Here is a 16,648-nt window from a genome sequence, read left to right on the forward strand (position 1 = left end):
CATATATGTATGCGCATGAACAGTTGATGCATTTCGTATCTATGGCCTTTTTTCTAATCAATATTTTAGGTTAAAATTGATATGAATGTATAAGGGAAAATGTATATCATCATGTAGCTATTCACCATTCCTTTTCATTTTTTTTTTTTTTTTTTTTTTTGCCATTTTTAATCACCTACTTGCCAACACAAGTTAATTTTAAATAGTCCTGTGGCAGGATAAATTATTTTTTTAAAGTGCAAATAATTCATATAGCCTCTCAAATAATATAAGACTATAAATGCTGCATGCATAATAATTATAAAAACACAATTACCAAAATGCAGTGTAAATAGTTTTGGAGTGTTGCACATCAACTTTGCAAAAGTATTTCTTAATCTATAGATTATCAAAGACCCCATGAAATCAAAATTAAAGTTTTGTTGCTTTTAGTCCAAGTCTATTAGCTTTAAAGTCATCAATAGGCTAATGTACTTGACAAAATTAGCTTTCAGCATCTATACGCTTTTAAAATGAGCACTCTCTTTCGGGAAAAGTAACCTCGAAAAAAAAAAAATACATAGGGATGCATGATATATTGGCAACTGATATATTACTGGCCGATAACCAGGAAAATCAAAATAATATTATTGTGCCGATAATAGAAATACCGCTGATATTTTTGCCAATAATTTGTTACGGTTTATTTGTTTGCGGCTGAGAATCTCTGACTGCCTATGGCATCCTTCCTTCAGGCAGAGACTTGAGCAGCCCCAAGCGACAGTGCGCCTGCGCACACACAGCGTGTCTGTGTAAGTGAGAGGAGGTGAGAGCCAAGCTGATGGCGCTCTGTTTGGATTGTTTCAACATCTCTGCACCATGTTTTAGTTCGGGATCATCTGCTGTAATAACTACATGCCATTTCCCATATTCTGTTTATGTTTCATGAGGCAATAAGCGAAAATGTGACAAAAACATGTATGTTACTTGGGGGCGATCATTTTCGCTTATTACTTAATGAAACATATACAGAATGTGGGAAATAGCACATCGTTACTTGCAGCCCAGCATTGCGATTAAAACAAGCCCAAACATAACCTAACACGGTTCATAGATCTTAAAAGAATTTTCACAGAGTGACTCGAGATGCCAAAAAACATTCGTTTGTGAGTGAAACGAAGGTGCTTGTTGCATTTTACGAGTTGAGACTTTTCTAACGTTATGACTCATGACTATTCCATCTGTATGATCTTACCTATTCCCAATATGAATGCTGTGTTCACATTTCATAAGTTATACAGTGGAACCAGGGGCAGACTGGGACTAAAAAGTGGCCCTGGACTTTCTGGCCCAGAGTGGCCCACAAAACCCGGCCCGCAACACATCACACATAACACACCAGCTCATTGATTTCATTATCCGGCTCAATTTCAAATTTTTGTGTTGGAAAAAAAAAGAGAAGACATTTCTATTGACTGTTAGTCATGACAACGGGCCCCACAGTGCAAAAATTGTCATAACTTTAAATGTGATGAGTGGATTTTTTAGAGAAAGCACAAAAAATAAGCACTTTATAGCTCAGACAAATAACATGTCTGAAAACTTTTTTCCCAACATGCAGATGTTTGGTTAAAATGTTGATGAAAGTACAAGGGAAAGTGTGTATTTTAGGTGCTGTGAGAAGTCAGCATTTCTTCTTTTAAAAAATCTTAATCACCTTTAGACTTTGTTCTAGAAGTGCAAATAAACTATTGTTTTAGTTATTATGAGGTCGTGGAAACAACAAGTATAATAATAATATATTATATATGTATATATTGCTATACAAGATCATAAAATGTTGTTTAAAATAGTTCGATGAAGAAAGTGTCACACAGCAGGTCACTGATAACAATGCTTAAAATTTCACATCAATTACTCACATAACTATGTGTAAATGTTTATTTTTAAAAATCAAAGAAAACAAATTTGGCCAGAATATGTACATATATAAATATAAACAAATATATATATATATATATATATATATATATATATATAAAAAAAAAAAAAAAAAATTAATAAACATACCTCTTAAAGTGCAGATATTTTGCAGATATTTTACAGATTAATTGCTCATATTTTCACTCTTTGTGAGTTTGTTACATCTTTATATCTGCAGTGTTTTAATTCCTTCTCCAGATGTGAAAAGCCCCATGCTTTGACAAGTGCTGTTTCTGCTATCCTTTAAACAAAGTAAGCCGTAAAGACTAAAATAGCCACAAGTAATACTGTTCATGACTTATTATGCATTTTTATCAGGCATTATTCAGCAAGCCGCACTTCTGCTCCCAGTAATTTTTCAAGGTATGAATACATTATGCAAATTACAAGGTACTGCTCATAGTTTTACTGTTTGCCGATTTTATTCATGCCGCTGTTATTATATTTGTTGTAACTTGCAGTTATTTGTCATTCTGTGATTATTCAGAGCTCATCTTGTACTTAATATGTTGTTTTTGGTTGTCACCATTATTGTGATTTATATGTCAAATAATGAGGTCAACGTGAGCTACGGATATGAGCGCAGCTGTGTAAGGAATTTCAAAATAAAAGCCATTGTATTGGCTTACCTTGCAGAGTAAATTACCCAGTGGCCCACCAGGAAAACTCCTGGTGCTCCCGATGACCAGTCTGCCCCTGAGTGGAAGTGTCACAGATGAGCACTGTAACAAGTGTCTGTGAATGAGACCTGCATAAGCACACATCCATAACACACACAAACCACCACTGTACAGTACTAACAGTCTGGCTGTTATAATAAATATTACACAGAGGTTAGGGTTTATATTGTGTGTTTTGTTGTTTAATGTTTGTTACATGCTGTTTATCACCTCATTTTTATTTAATGCATTATTAAAGCTGTTAGAAGTTCATTATTCTCTCCCTGTTAGCGAGTCATCAGGATTACCGTAAACACTCATATAAATGGGCACCATTCAATTTGTATAAGTGTATTTTATTTTTTATTCAAATCAGCATTCATCTGTTATATAGGCACATTCCTGGTTCATGTTACATCTGCCAAACCTTAAATAGCAGCAAGTCCAAATTCCAAGCTTTTAAATGATATATTTTTCAAATGAGAAGCTTTTAATGAATTAGCTAGCAGTTCCAGGTTAAAGGATTAAAAAATACAACTTTTTTAAAAAAAAATATCGGCTATCTGTATCGGCCACAATGAGCTTTAAATTATCAGTTATCTGTATCTGCCCAGAAATTCCATATCGGTGCATCCCCAAGTCCAGTTTAATTGAATAAAATACAAGGGAGTAAAATATCACAATATATCAATGTTTTGAATCACAATACATTTAAAAAAAAAAGAATAAAAAATACTTACCCTTGCTGTTCAGAGTAACGACTGCCTCTGTTAATGTGAGTTAGCATGCAATCTCAGTGTTTAACATCCCCAAATTGGTGTTCAAAATTAATAAACTCCAGCCACTTCCTTCGCAACCAACCCATTGCTGGGAAAGTAAATAAATAAAGCATGCGTGTAAGAGTAGACAAGGTGAAGGTACATTCTCGTTCTAGAGATAATTTAATTAGAAAGAATTTCTCCAAATTGGTTGGTTGCGAAGGAAGTGGCTGGAGTTTATTCATTTTGAATGAGTTCTAACACCAATTTGGGGACGTTAAATGCTGTGGTTGCATGCTAACTCACATTTGCAGAGGTGGTCATTACTCTGTACAGAAAGGGTAAGTAATTTTTATTTTTTTTGTTAAGTGTATTGTGATTCAAAACATTGATATATTGTGATCTTTTACTCCCTTGTATTTTAAACTGGACTTGGGGCTTTGTGTAATTATATTCTTAGATTGTCTGAGTTTGGATCCTCCACAACAGAATGTCAAGTATCTCCATCGCTTTCGACTCACTCACGATGTAAACTAAAACCTATTGGCTATTTATTTTTATTTATTTTTTTTAAAGGGATGAGCCTTTTGATATGCCCCACCCCAACTTCCTGTTTCAGTAGGAACTGTAAACATGACTAGCACATGTTCTTCAATAAGACAGTTCACAAGGACTTTAATTTAAAAAATAAATGAATGCATTAATAAAAAAGAACAAGACCACCAAATGATCAATAAATAGTAAACTATGACTAAATAGTAAAAAAATAAAACAAATAAAATAGCTGCAAGCAGCAATTACGGGGCAAAGCACCGAAATGACAAGCATTGCACAGCATTAGCCACAACCTAAAGATCACAAATAACATATAAAGCAAACACAAACCTATGATTTTTTGTTCATCAGGTCACTGCAGAGTCCAATGCACCAGAACATCAACAGTCACCAAAGGGACATACCAAGCATAGAGCAATCACAGCCAAACATCATAGTTACCATAATCAACTTTATAGTCCTGTAACTTTACAACAAATTGAAAATCTAAATTTGATTGGAGAAAAGCCCAGCAACCACTTAGTGAGCTCAATGCAAAGATCTCCGTAACAACAGAAATTTTAACTGCATGATTTGGCGAGGTGAAAAAGTTACATGAATATGACAGTATTTTTACATCTTTTCACCCATAGGTGGCGCTGTCTCCAATCTTTGCATGTGCCCTCAGATCATGGTCCTGATGAAGCATACCAAGTTTCGATTTGATAGGACAAACCGTTGCCAAGATACAGCCTCACATCTAGTTTTACATCGACCTCGTTATATTTGCGCTGCCGTAACTTATAAACAAAGGTGAAAATCTAAATTGTTTACTATCATTTCTGTGCGGCTAGTCTGAAAATGATTTTGAGCCATTGTTTGGATGAATCTGAGAAAGTTTGAAGGACTTTTAAACTGTAAACATCATTGTCTGGTGGTGGCACTATGGAGTTTGACCTAGAGGGCCCAAATTTGTTATGGGGACTGTTCATAACCACCTCTATCAGTGTGTTAAATTTCATAATTTTCCTACAAACGGTTCTTTTGGCTGCCACAGACTCCCATTGGGAGGAAGAAGAAGAAGCAGAAGCAGAATAATAATGATGATAATACTAATGGATACAATAAGGGCTACGCACCTTCGGTGCTTGGCCCCTAATAATACTAATGGATACAATAGGGGCTATGAACCTTCAGTGCTTGGTCCCTAATGAAAAGATAAATTCATAAAACAAACACAATCAGACATAATAGCTCTGTTCGAAATCCTGGTCAAGGCAGCGTCCTTATCATCACGGAACCTCAAGTGACTGATTTGGAACACCCTTGTTAGGCAGGTACTCAACTTGCAATATAAATAGCATTCCACACGGGAGACTCGGCTTGCAGTTGATCAATAGCATTTGACATTAGCATACCTGAAATTGCATACCTTTTTTGTCTATTTTTTTATAAGAAAAAATTATAAAAGTACAACAAAAACAATGGTATATATGTAGCACCTTATCAAATAACATGATAGAGCATGACAGTGCTATACTCAACAAACTGGTACATTTATTTAGAAAGAAATATATTTGTACATTCATAAAGATTGTGCACAGCAGCCGCATTTCCACTATTGGGCCAACTGACGGTGTTCTACTGCGTACAACGGCCAGTGTCATTCCCACTGTCTCTTCGGGGCTTCATCGTGCCTCCTCTGGGCTTTCTCAGGGCCAGTGGCCTTTGGCCTGCCAATTACCCTTGGGATAAACAAGGCCAACTGGCGAACTTGCCAGGTAGTATCTAGCACACAATGGTATAGGTTTGGGAAAAATGTAAGAATTGCTTGCACAGTAAAAATCTGTTAAAACCACAATTGATAAAGTGGTGCCCTAAGAAAGAACTTTCCATGGTTCAAGATCATAGACGGTGTGCTGGGACATCGTCCCGCTGTTAGTGGAGAGACCACTCAGGACACCATGGCAGTTACAGTCAGTGAGTTATCAAGGTTAACTTATCTTGCTAGCTAGCTAATGTTTACAAATGATATAAACTTGATATTCTAGATAGCTAGATTACATGATACCTCAGCTTGAGCTTCCCTCTTGCTTGTGAAATGAGCGGGGTGTGTGACGTTGGCACCAGGGCAACTTATTAAGGGTGGGTTTTAGGGTAACGCTGCAGGGCTGTTGGCCCGAGGGTGGGAATGCAGATCGATTTTGGTCTCGTGGCTTGAGGTCCGAGGCTACTGGCCCCAGCTGGCCAGTTGATAGCCCTGGCTCACACTGTCCCGATAGTGGAAAAGTGGCTAATGATAGCCTGATTTTCGCATTGCTCTTGTGAACTTAATATTCACATAATCTCCATGTATGTTTTCAGACCAACTTTAATTTGATGAAATTAAACAAAAAATATATATAATCTTTTCAACCCAGAGATTGAATGTTCGGGAACCAGAGTTTTAAATGTCTTAAACATTGAGAAATACCCTCCTAATTTGAATGGAATGATTGGGTAAGTGATGCATTCACTGATGACTATGAATATGACAAAATACATCCCAGACATCAGTTTGAATTTGGGGGTCCTCATTTTATATGAATGCAGTGTCAATAAAAACAAAGTATAAATGGATGATTAGTTGTTAGTAATAAATCATAAAACTTCAACTTTCTTCTCTTTATTGCATGTTGAACATACAACAGCACATAACATACAAACCAGCATTTGTATTTGAAATTTAATTTGTATTTGAAATTACATTTCCAAAATACTACTGGGAAATTAACATATGCTGCAAACACGTTATCAGTTAAAACACAATGTTAAAAGTAAGACTCTTCCTGTCTAAGTGGGTGGTTCTTGGCCAGTTTAAGCTGCAAAAAGTCTCAGACCTTTTGCAGTTTTAGAAAAAGTCTGGGTTCATGAGACTACCTAACTTTCAGGACAGACTTCGTGTCGAGAAGGCACCGATGAGGATTAAAAATTCTAGGTTTTGGAACAGAGCAAATAAACCAAACATTATATTGCCATCAAAGCCCATGAAACAAGTGTAATTTTCTAGCTTTACATTCTTTATCCCAAAGTCAAACAAACAGCCATTCAAGGAAATGGCACAGTATATGTAGAGTCCTGACATTCGAAAATAAAGAAAATTGAGGGGAATGCACAACACAGTTTGCACCACTTTTGCGTGTGGTATTTGAGTGCAAAAAACTGCGTCTTATCAAAGTCCCTTTCAAGGAAAGTCAGTCTACTCGGCGGCCATCGTGGGAACGCTCCCAGGCAGCTATTTTCTATGAAAACAAGATGCATAAATGTACAGCTCCTATCTACTTGAATGGGAAAGGACCGAAATCTCCAAAACAGTTGGTCAAGATTATAGATCAAAGAACATATTTCAAAACAGCAGTAAAATCTGACAACAACGGTATCATAAATTGTGCTTCTTTAGCTCAGATCACCCTAAAAAACACTATTTTTAAGGCTTGTCCAGATAATGCACATGTATGTTCTCGAATTGACTGACAGGCGATGTCTGTAAAGGTGACTGGCTCTTTTACCTGTAAGGTGATTGGCTCTTTTACCTTTTCTACATCCGCCATATTGAGTGTCAATTTCTCCCATTCATTTTAATACAAGTGCTCCATCTTGGACAAAATATTCTCTGGTCTTATTCACTAACCACCCACAATCTAGGTTTAGTAGATGCAATCAGCGCTGAAATTCCACTTAATGTGTAACTTAGGCTCATTATAGATTGCTTCATTCACAAAAATGGCCCATTTGTGTACACTTTCTCTCAATCATATCAGCAGTAATTAATCAAATGATGGAGAAGAGCATTATAACCTGGCAAATATTGAGATGCACGGTATAGTGAAGTGCACTTTCAGCATGTTAAAGAGATAATTCAGGTCTCTGGATCACAGTAATGCTGTACAGTCCTGGTAGGGTGTGCAGATCATGGTGGTCTGCTGCAACCTATGCTATAGTGATCAGAAACGGCCCACAAGATCAGAATTGCGCGTACAAATTTCGCTCAACTGTGATTTTTTTGGTCGAGTTTGCGCTGTTTCCTGATCTGTCAACCCCCATGTGTTTATCTCAAGACTCCCACCAGCTTTCCTCCTCTGGAATAACATTTGATCGGTGGAGGATGAGCCTGAAATTGACCCAAAATGTTGAAATAAAACATAGAATCTCTTCATGACCACTCCTTTCCAGACCAGCTTTGTGAACTCACCACAGTGGACCAACAGCTATTCATAGGCAAAAGAAGAGCTGACTCCATCATGGGACACATCAGCAGTGCATGACTGTATAAAGACACCACTTTGCCTTCTTTTAGCTGACCATTCTTTTGCCTTTTTAAAATATTGCACTCTCGGGTAAGCTTTCTGTAAAAGCCACAAATAAGGATAATGTTTTCCACGCCTGGTGGGTGCCAGTCGGCACATGATTTCTTTCAAGAGTGAAAAGCAGAAAATAAGGTGGGTGCCACAGCATGGCGGTCACTGTTGCGCAGAAATGTTCTTAACAGTTGGGTTTTCCTAAGGGGAAAAACATTTGAAACCAAAATAAAAGTTGACCGGCAATATAATCCTAACTGTCACAGCTCTTTGTGTGTTGTTTTTTATTTTTTCAAAAAAAGCAGTGACACCTTAAGTTTTCGACTTCATTCTCAGTGAATCTGATCACACTTAGCCTCCCTGCTCAAACCATGAAACATACAGAGAGCGTTTTATGATTTCCTCCCTGTCTTTATGCATATGTGCCTATAGACAATTATTCTAAGAAACATGGCTACAATGTGTGCCTAATGAAAGTGAGGTATTACAGAGCTGTGGAGAACGGGTCAGAAAAAAATTATATGGGAAAATGGAAAAACATCCAAATTTACCTAAATATATGTTTTTCATCCTTCAATCCTATATAATTTCTGTTTTGTGTTATACAAAATTAAAAGTCAACATGAAAGAGTATTTGCAACCCATTTTACTTCCATTATGTGATGTATTTCTGAGTAATTTTATTTGTAGGAAATTGATTGGATTGTGAAAAGTTGATGTGAATGTGAATTTGTAGTGTATTATAAAGGAAACCCCCCCTCTTGAAAAAACTGTTGAAACACCCACATTTGAGGAGGTTTTTTGGAAACACATCTTTTCAAATCTACTGTTATTTGCCATTATTGTTATAACCTATATTACATGAATGTTATTGGAAAAAAAAATTACTGTATGAACTATTTGTCAAGATTTTAGAGTGGTTGCATTTCCTACAACATTAACATAAAACAATACCAAGCCTTAATAACTATTTGGCTATTGGCCAAAAAGGAAAGTTGTTTCAGAGGTGGAGCAAGTTACAACATGATCACAGGGGAACTCGACAAGTCGCTACCAAATGTTCCAGTACCCTGACATCAGCCCCATTCTGCTGAGTAACTGACAAGGGCCATCTTCCATCAGACATCTTTGCATCACTTAAAATGTGTTTACCTTTTCCTGTGGCGCTACTTTTAGTGCATTGCGCAAACATCCTCAGAGAAACAGGTTCTGGTCCCACGGAAACCATGAAGTAATCACATTAACATAATCAAAGATCATATGTGATTTGGAGGTTGCATTTTCCCTTTAAGATTAAAATTTTTACTGCACTGATGGTTAAGTTTAGGGTTGGGATTTGGGTTAGGGTGTATGGTTAATAAAATATATATTCCTGTTAATTGCATTATATAATTTACAACTAAAAACATCATGCTTTACAACTTGCTTTTGGCACCACTCTGTGGACATTTTACTCAAAAACTGGAGCTCACTTGTGCCCATACATTCAATAACAATTCCATATTTGGCCACTGGGGGCAGTGATTGAAATTTCAGTAAGCACAGACTGTTTCAGCTCAATAACTTTCCACTTATTGTCATCAAATTCACAGTGAGCTCGTTTACAAGGACACCAGAAAGCCATTTATTGCGAGAAAGCTGCTTAAGACTCAAATCAGTAAGCAGCTCGGTCAGTAAGCAGCTTTTTCCACAGCAATGTAAATTCCCCACGATACTTGTGTAAATAATAAACATGACATCTGAGGACAACTTTGCTATTTTTTATTCTCTGTTGCTTCGCTTTATCTCTAGATATTCCAGAGTTGTTGCTGTGTTTGTTTTCAGTAACTTTTCATTGCGACCTGCAGCGGAATTGCACTGCAACAGTGTGGTTTCCCTCTTACATCAAATTCTGGGATTCCCCCAGTGTACTTGAGCACATATACTCAGACATCATGGACAGTAGTCGATATTTTAAATTGGAGGATATTTTTTTGGTGTATAATTTGGAATGCTTGTTGATGCTTTTTTGACTAGTTGAGAAAATGTAGGGTTACATCCTATGACGTTAGTTATTTGGTCAGAACGCCACTCATGCGTATAAATGGCCACATAGGCCATGTTCTCTGTGAAAAACCTAGGTGTGTTACACCACTTTCTCTTAACCCTTCTGCATGTGAGTTTTTCCTGTACTTATGGATCCCCCAGCATGAGTTCTTTTATGCGTGCCTTAATTAAAACAAAATCTCACCTTAAACTTCACAGTACATACATTGGAAGACAGATTAGATATGATCAAACATATAATGTGATTTTTTAGATGTTTATAATGAATGATTATGATAGATAAGATGCCATCGCAAACGCAAATTCCGACTATGCGTGCAGCCATATTGTTTAAATTGCAATGCAGCATGGGATTCTGAGTTCATCAAGCAAAGAAGCTTTTAAAAATTTAGCCCTTCCACTTTTTTGCACTGGAAGTGGTGAGAATGAGTGACGGATGGAATGGTAGAAGGCTTGAGTGAACTAACTAGTTTATATATTCTTTGTTTGCTGTCAGAAAACATGGCCACATTGCTGCATCAAAACAGTCAGCTCCAACGGTACCAAATTTAAACTTTTATATAGTGATTGTTTGAATGTTTGCAACAGCCATCTGCGCATCCGGCCTGTGGACCCCCTCAAACTTAAAAGGCTGGAGAGCTAGATACCAACGGGTGATCCGTGCAATGGTATCCTTCATGTGATGGAGCCACAGGAGCGGAGCGTTGTCTGAACAGAGGGTGATAGCACGCCCCAACAGATAGTACCGGAGTGTGAGGACCGCCCACTTGATGGCCAAACACACCTTCTCTATTGTGCTGTACTTTGTCTCCCTCAGTGAGAGTTTGTGACTAATGTACAGCATGGGGCGCTTCTCCCCCTCCACCATCTGGGACAGTAATGCTCCCAACCCCCTGTCCGATGTGTCCGTCTGCAATATAAAAGGGAGAGAGAAGTCAGGAAATTGCAATAATGACCCACCGCAAATTGCAGTTTTCACCTGCGATTTCTTTTGGAATCCCCACTCAGGAGATGATTCTGAAGAGTGCCTCTGCAACACTTCATGCTGAAATGTTGCGCAGAGGCACTGCTTCCAGATATCGTGTTGCATAGTCCAGATACAGAGAACCAATACAAAGCGATGTCCGCGTGCTGTCCGCTCTAATGGCCTGACGAGGTCCATACCAATTCTTTTGAAGGGGACCTCGATTAATGGAAGGGGCGCAATAGCACTCTTGCGGAGGCCAGTGGATTCACCAGCTGACATTCACGGCATGCCGCACACCACCTGCGAACATCCCTGCGAATGCCCGGCCAATAGAAACGGGCCATTAGACGGTTCAGTGGTTTTTCCTGCCCTAAGTTACCCGCCATCAGATTATAATGAGCCGTCTAGAATAACATTTCCCGATGGCTCTGCAGTATTAATAATTGGGATGTATCCTCCATCGTCTGAGTGTCCTGCATCAGTTGATACAACTGATCCTTTATAACTGAAAAATATGGATATGCAAGTACAATGTCTGGCTGGAGGCATTGATCATCAATCAATTTCACTTGATCAAAGGTATGCCGAAGGGTCTTGTCTCGCATCTGCTCCAGAGGGAAATCCCCTGCCAGGAATCCTCTAAGAGCTGGGGAAGCTGAGACTTCCCCCTCCCTTACGTCCTCCTGACATGGAGCTGACATAGACGGCCCTGGCATGCCTCCCCAGCCAGTGAATCACACACCACACACCGAAACATTTTGTTGCAGGACCCATCCACACATATTCCCCTTAATAAAGTTGTAAATGCCAGTCAATTAGTACCCAAGATTAGTGGATGGGAGAGGTGGGGACTAACCGCAGCCTCAACACTATGCTTTTGTACCTGAAATTGAATAATGACAGTCACTACAGGGTAATTTTGAATATCCCTGTGCACACACCTTACCTTCACCCGCCAGCTCATATCCAAAACCTCGGATTGAAACAAGCTTTGGTGAATGGAGGTTTGATTTCAACCTGAATCCACCAAGGCTTGGTATGTACCCCCATTAATTCTCACAGGTATCCGGTACGCTCCTGCTCGATTGGGGGCGGCCTGTGGTGCATCGGTATCCGGACCAATGTCTCCACCTCCATCACGGGGCATCGGTCCTGGAAATGCCCAGGTTCCCCGCAGCTCCTGCAGACCGGCCCAGACTTCACACCCACACTCGCGGCAGTAGATTCACCAGCCTGTGGGGGAGAGCGGATAGGGTTAGGGAAGTCTGTGGTCCCCACATGCTTTAAAGCGTCCACCATTGTGCCTGTACCAAAGCAATCCAAAATCACTTGCTTAAATGACTGGCGTCCTGTTGCTCTGACCCCCATCATCAGCAAATGCTTTGAGAGGCTAATCAGAGATTACATCTGATCTGTGCTGCCTGCCTCACTGGACTCACTGCAGTTTGCTTACCGCAACAACCGCTACACTACACACTCTACTCTCCCACATATGTGAGAATGGAACACATATGTGAGAATGCTGTTTGTAAACTACAGCTCAGCATTCAAAACCGTAGTGCCCTCCAAGCTTGATGTGAAACTACTGGTCCTGGGCTTAAACAGCTTGCTGTGCAGCTGGATCATGGACTTCCTGTCAAGCAGACGCCAGGTGGTTAGAATGGGCAGCAAAATCTCCTCATCACTAACCCTCAACACTGGAGCCCCACAGGGCTGTGTTCTCAGCCCACTCCTGTATTCCCTGTACACACATGACTGTATGGCAACACATAGCTCCAATGCCATCATTAAGTTTGCTGATGATATGGTGGTGGTAGGTCTGATCACTGACAATGATGAAACAGCCTACAGAGAGGAGGTGCGCACTCTGACATGCTGGTGTCAGGAGCACAACCTCTCCCTCAACATCAGTAAGACCAAGGAGCTTGTGGTGGACTTCAGAAGAAAAGACAGAGAACACAGCCCCATCAGCATCAATGGAGCACCAGTGGAGAGAGTCGGCAGCTTCAAGTTCCTTGGTGTCCACATCACTGAGGAACTCACATGGTCTGTCCACACTGAGGTCATTGTGAAGAAGGCTCACCAGCGCCTCTTCTTCCTGAGACAGCTGAGGAAGTTTGGAATGAACCACCAAATCCTCACACGGTTCTACACCAGCAATGTAGAGAGCATCCTGACTGGCTGCATCACTGCCTGGTACGGCAACAGCACCACCCTCAACCGCAAAGCCCAGCAAAGTTTGGTGCGAACTGCCAGACACATCATCGGAGGTGAGCTTCCCTCCCTCCAGGACATCTATACCAGGCGGTGTGTGAAAAAAGCTCAGAGGATCATCAGAGACTCCAGCCACCCGAGCCATTGACTGCTCTCTCTGCTATCATCAGGCAGGCAGTATCGCAGCATCAGGACCCGCACCAGCCGACTTCATGACAGCTTCTTCCCCCAGGCAATCAGACTTTTGAACTCTTGATCGCTCACGATACATACTGTATATCAGCACTGCACTTTATTAGCCTCAGACTGGACTCACATTTTATACTTCTCTTAATAACACACTTGCAACTGACTATCAACCAACAGCTGAAGGTCAACTCAACACTTCATATTTATTTCCACTGATTACATGGGGGGTACAGTGTATTTTTATTGTATACAGTCTTCTTATTTTGTGTATATTGTATATTATTAGGTGTATATTGTATATTGTGTTGTGTAACAAGATGTGTAAATTGTGTTATGTGTAAATCAGATGTTTATTGTAATTGCCGGTCAGTGGCACTGGACCCACTCCACTGTCCCTTTCGGTAACTGGACAATGAACTGCTCCAGTACCACCAGATCGAATATCTCCTCGGCTTCACAATCTTCAGCCACAGCCACCTTCAGCAGGTGTCATGTAGCTGTCGAGCGAATTCGAATGGGCGGCCGAGCTCGCCGAGCGTCAGCGAGTGGAAGTGTTGGCGTTGTTGCTCTGTGCTTCGGCTAACCTGTTGCAGGATGGCTTTCTTCAGATCTTCGTACACCAGGAGGTTGGACACAAGTAGTTGGTGGGCCGCGATTTGGGCTTCCCTAGACAACAGCGGCACGAGGCGGGCCACCCAGTGAGTGCTGGGCCAGTTCCATGCTCCCGCAGTCTGCTCGAAGAGCTCTAGGAACGCCTCTGGGTCGTCTTGAGGTCCCATCTTCATCAGCGTGATGTGCGGTATGCCCGTAGGTGGGTCCGGGGTCGCAACGGAAGACACCTCCTGGTGTAACAAACTCCGTGGCTGCTGCCAGTCCAATGCTTGAGCCTGGAAGGGCGCCTGGAACTGCTGCTCCTTTTCCAGATGCAGCTCAAGCAGAGACTGATGTTGGGCTTGGTGGATGCTGGTGAGGGCTTTGAATACTTCGGCCAGCGATGAGGACTCCATGACGGCATTTTCTTCCTCCTAATTCCCGGGTTTCAGCACCACTGTGATAAGTCACTTGTTCAGGTAGGAAGGAGGAAGCGGGAGCTGGATAAACAATCCACATAAGTTTCTTTATTTACACTACTTTTCAGTATAACACACACGGTTTGCTTTTCAGCAAAACTTCAAAACTCTGCGTACATACAGTATACTATTCATCTTTTCTGTAATTCTGTGTCTAGCTGTTGTATTTCTGTATGTACTGCAAGCTTTTATTAAGAGGCCAAATTCCTTGTGTGTGTGTGTGTGTGTGTGTGTGTGTGTGTGTGCGTGCGTGCGTGTGAGAGAGAGCACATTTGGGCAATAACAATGTGATTTCTGATGGTATCAGACAGTAATACCATGGTACTTTGATACACAACAATTTATGCACCATTCTGTAATTGCATGGTGCTTCAAAGTACTTCAAAGTATACCATATTACTACCATGGTAATTTGATATATGATTACCATATTCAAATACTATTATTTTTACATGGTGCTTCAAGGTAATTAAAAAAAATACCATGGCTCTTCGCTATATTACCACATCCATATACCATTGCATTAACATGGTGCTCCCAATGGCACATGTCCAAAAAACATAATAATGTCATTGTACTTTTTTAAGTGTTTTCATGTAGGCTAATAAGTGTTTTGATACTCTTTTGGTTGGAAAATTTATTTATCTGCAGAAGTCGTTCACAAGCTGCACACGTATTGAACTTAATAAAGACTTTCTTCATCACTGGCAAACGATATTTGCAGGTTTGCTTTCCATTGATTGATTGTAGATCCAATGCAATGAGTGTTATCTTTATTTGCTGTGAAATATTCCATGAGCTTGTTGACAAGTGAGAGCGTGCGCCAAATGATTCAGCAGCGCGAGGGCAAGCTTTCTGAGTCATTCAGATTTAATCGCAAACTATTCAGACCGCTTTCCTATCACGTGTGACCAATTCATTGTAAAGAACTGACTCAAATGAGTGATTCATTTGTGATTGGACATCTTTAGTTCTGATTCAAAACTGGCATTAGTAAACACTGGGTACAAGGCATGATGTAGCGGTGTAGCTTTTGTCAACACTACGCCACTATCCTGTCAAAAAATATAGCTTCGCTGCTTGATTTAAAAACTAGCGAAGCTACCGTCTCACTACTCAGAAATGTAGTTAAGCGAATAGCTTTATTTGTAGCAAAGCTACTGCCCATCACTGCTCGCTCTCTACAGACATCACTCGGCCATGGCCCCATCACCACAGTTACATAAAAAATAAAGATATTGGGATGTTGAAAAGACTATTTTATCAGCTGGTTCATTATGACAACCGCTTCAGTCCCTCTTAGCTGGTGAATAGCATCATGAATACAGATCGCACTGGTTCGATTGTACGCATCTGAGCCCAGCCAAGTGTAATCACACCGGTTTGATCAAATGTGCAAAATCATTAATCCCTTAGGTGGTGTAAGAAAAATGGCTTTCGCTTAAGTGCATGTAAAAGGTGTGTCTGAAAGATTTTTTTTGTTTTGTTTTTTTAATGAAAGATTAGGCTGACAAAATTTTTTTCTTTGGAAAAACATTCACCAGTGAATTGTTTACAGTATGACCAGGAACATGGATTAAGTAGAGAGGGTCAGTTTCGGTTTCATATGTCTTTTTTTTTTTCAGGCAAAAAACATGTAAATTTTTTTTACTCTCATATACGCTTTCATATATCCTCCTCTACTCTAACACAGATAGTAAATTCATCCCAGGTTACTCTACTTGAAAAAAAGAAAAATCTACACATGAAAAATCCTAGAGGGGTATTCGCCAGCATTGCTACATGGACTAGTGCATGACAGAGCTGGAGCGTTTTCTGGAGCCACTTTCTGTCTGTCATGAGAGGGGGAAGGTGTATGTCTGGTGGGGAGCGACTTTGGGCCCTCATGCATGTCCTTGCTCCTGGGGGCCAA

The sequence above is a fragment of the Myxocyprinus asiaticus genome, chromosome 22 (assembly GCF_019703515.2).
Source record: "Myxocyprinus asiaticus isolate MX2 ecotype Aquarium Trade chromosome 22, UBuf_Myxa_2, whole genome shotgun sequence".
Taxonomy (NCBI): Eukaryota; Metazoa; Chordata; class Actinopteri; order Cypriniformes; family Catostomidae; genus Myxocyprinus; species Myxocyprinus asiaticus.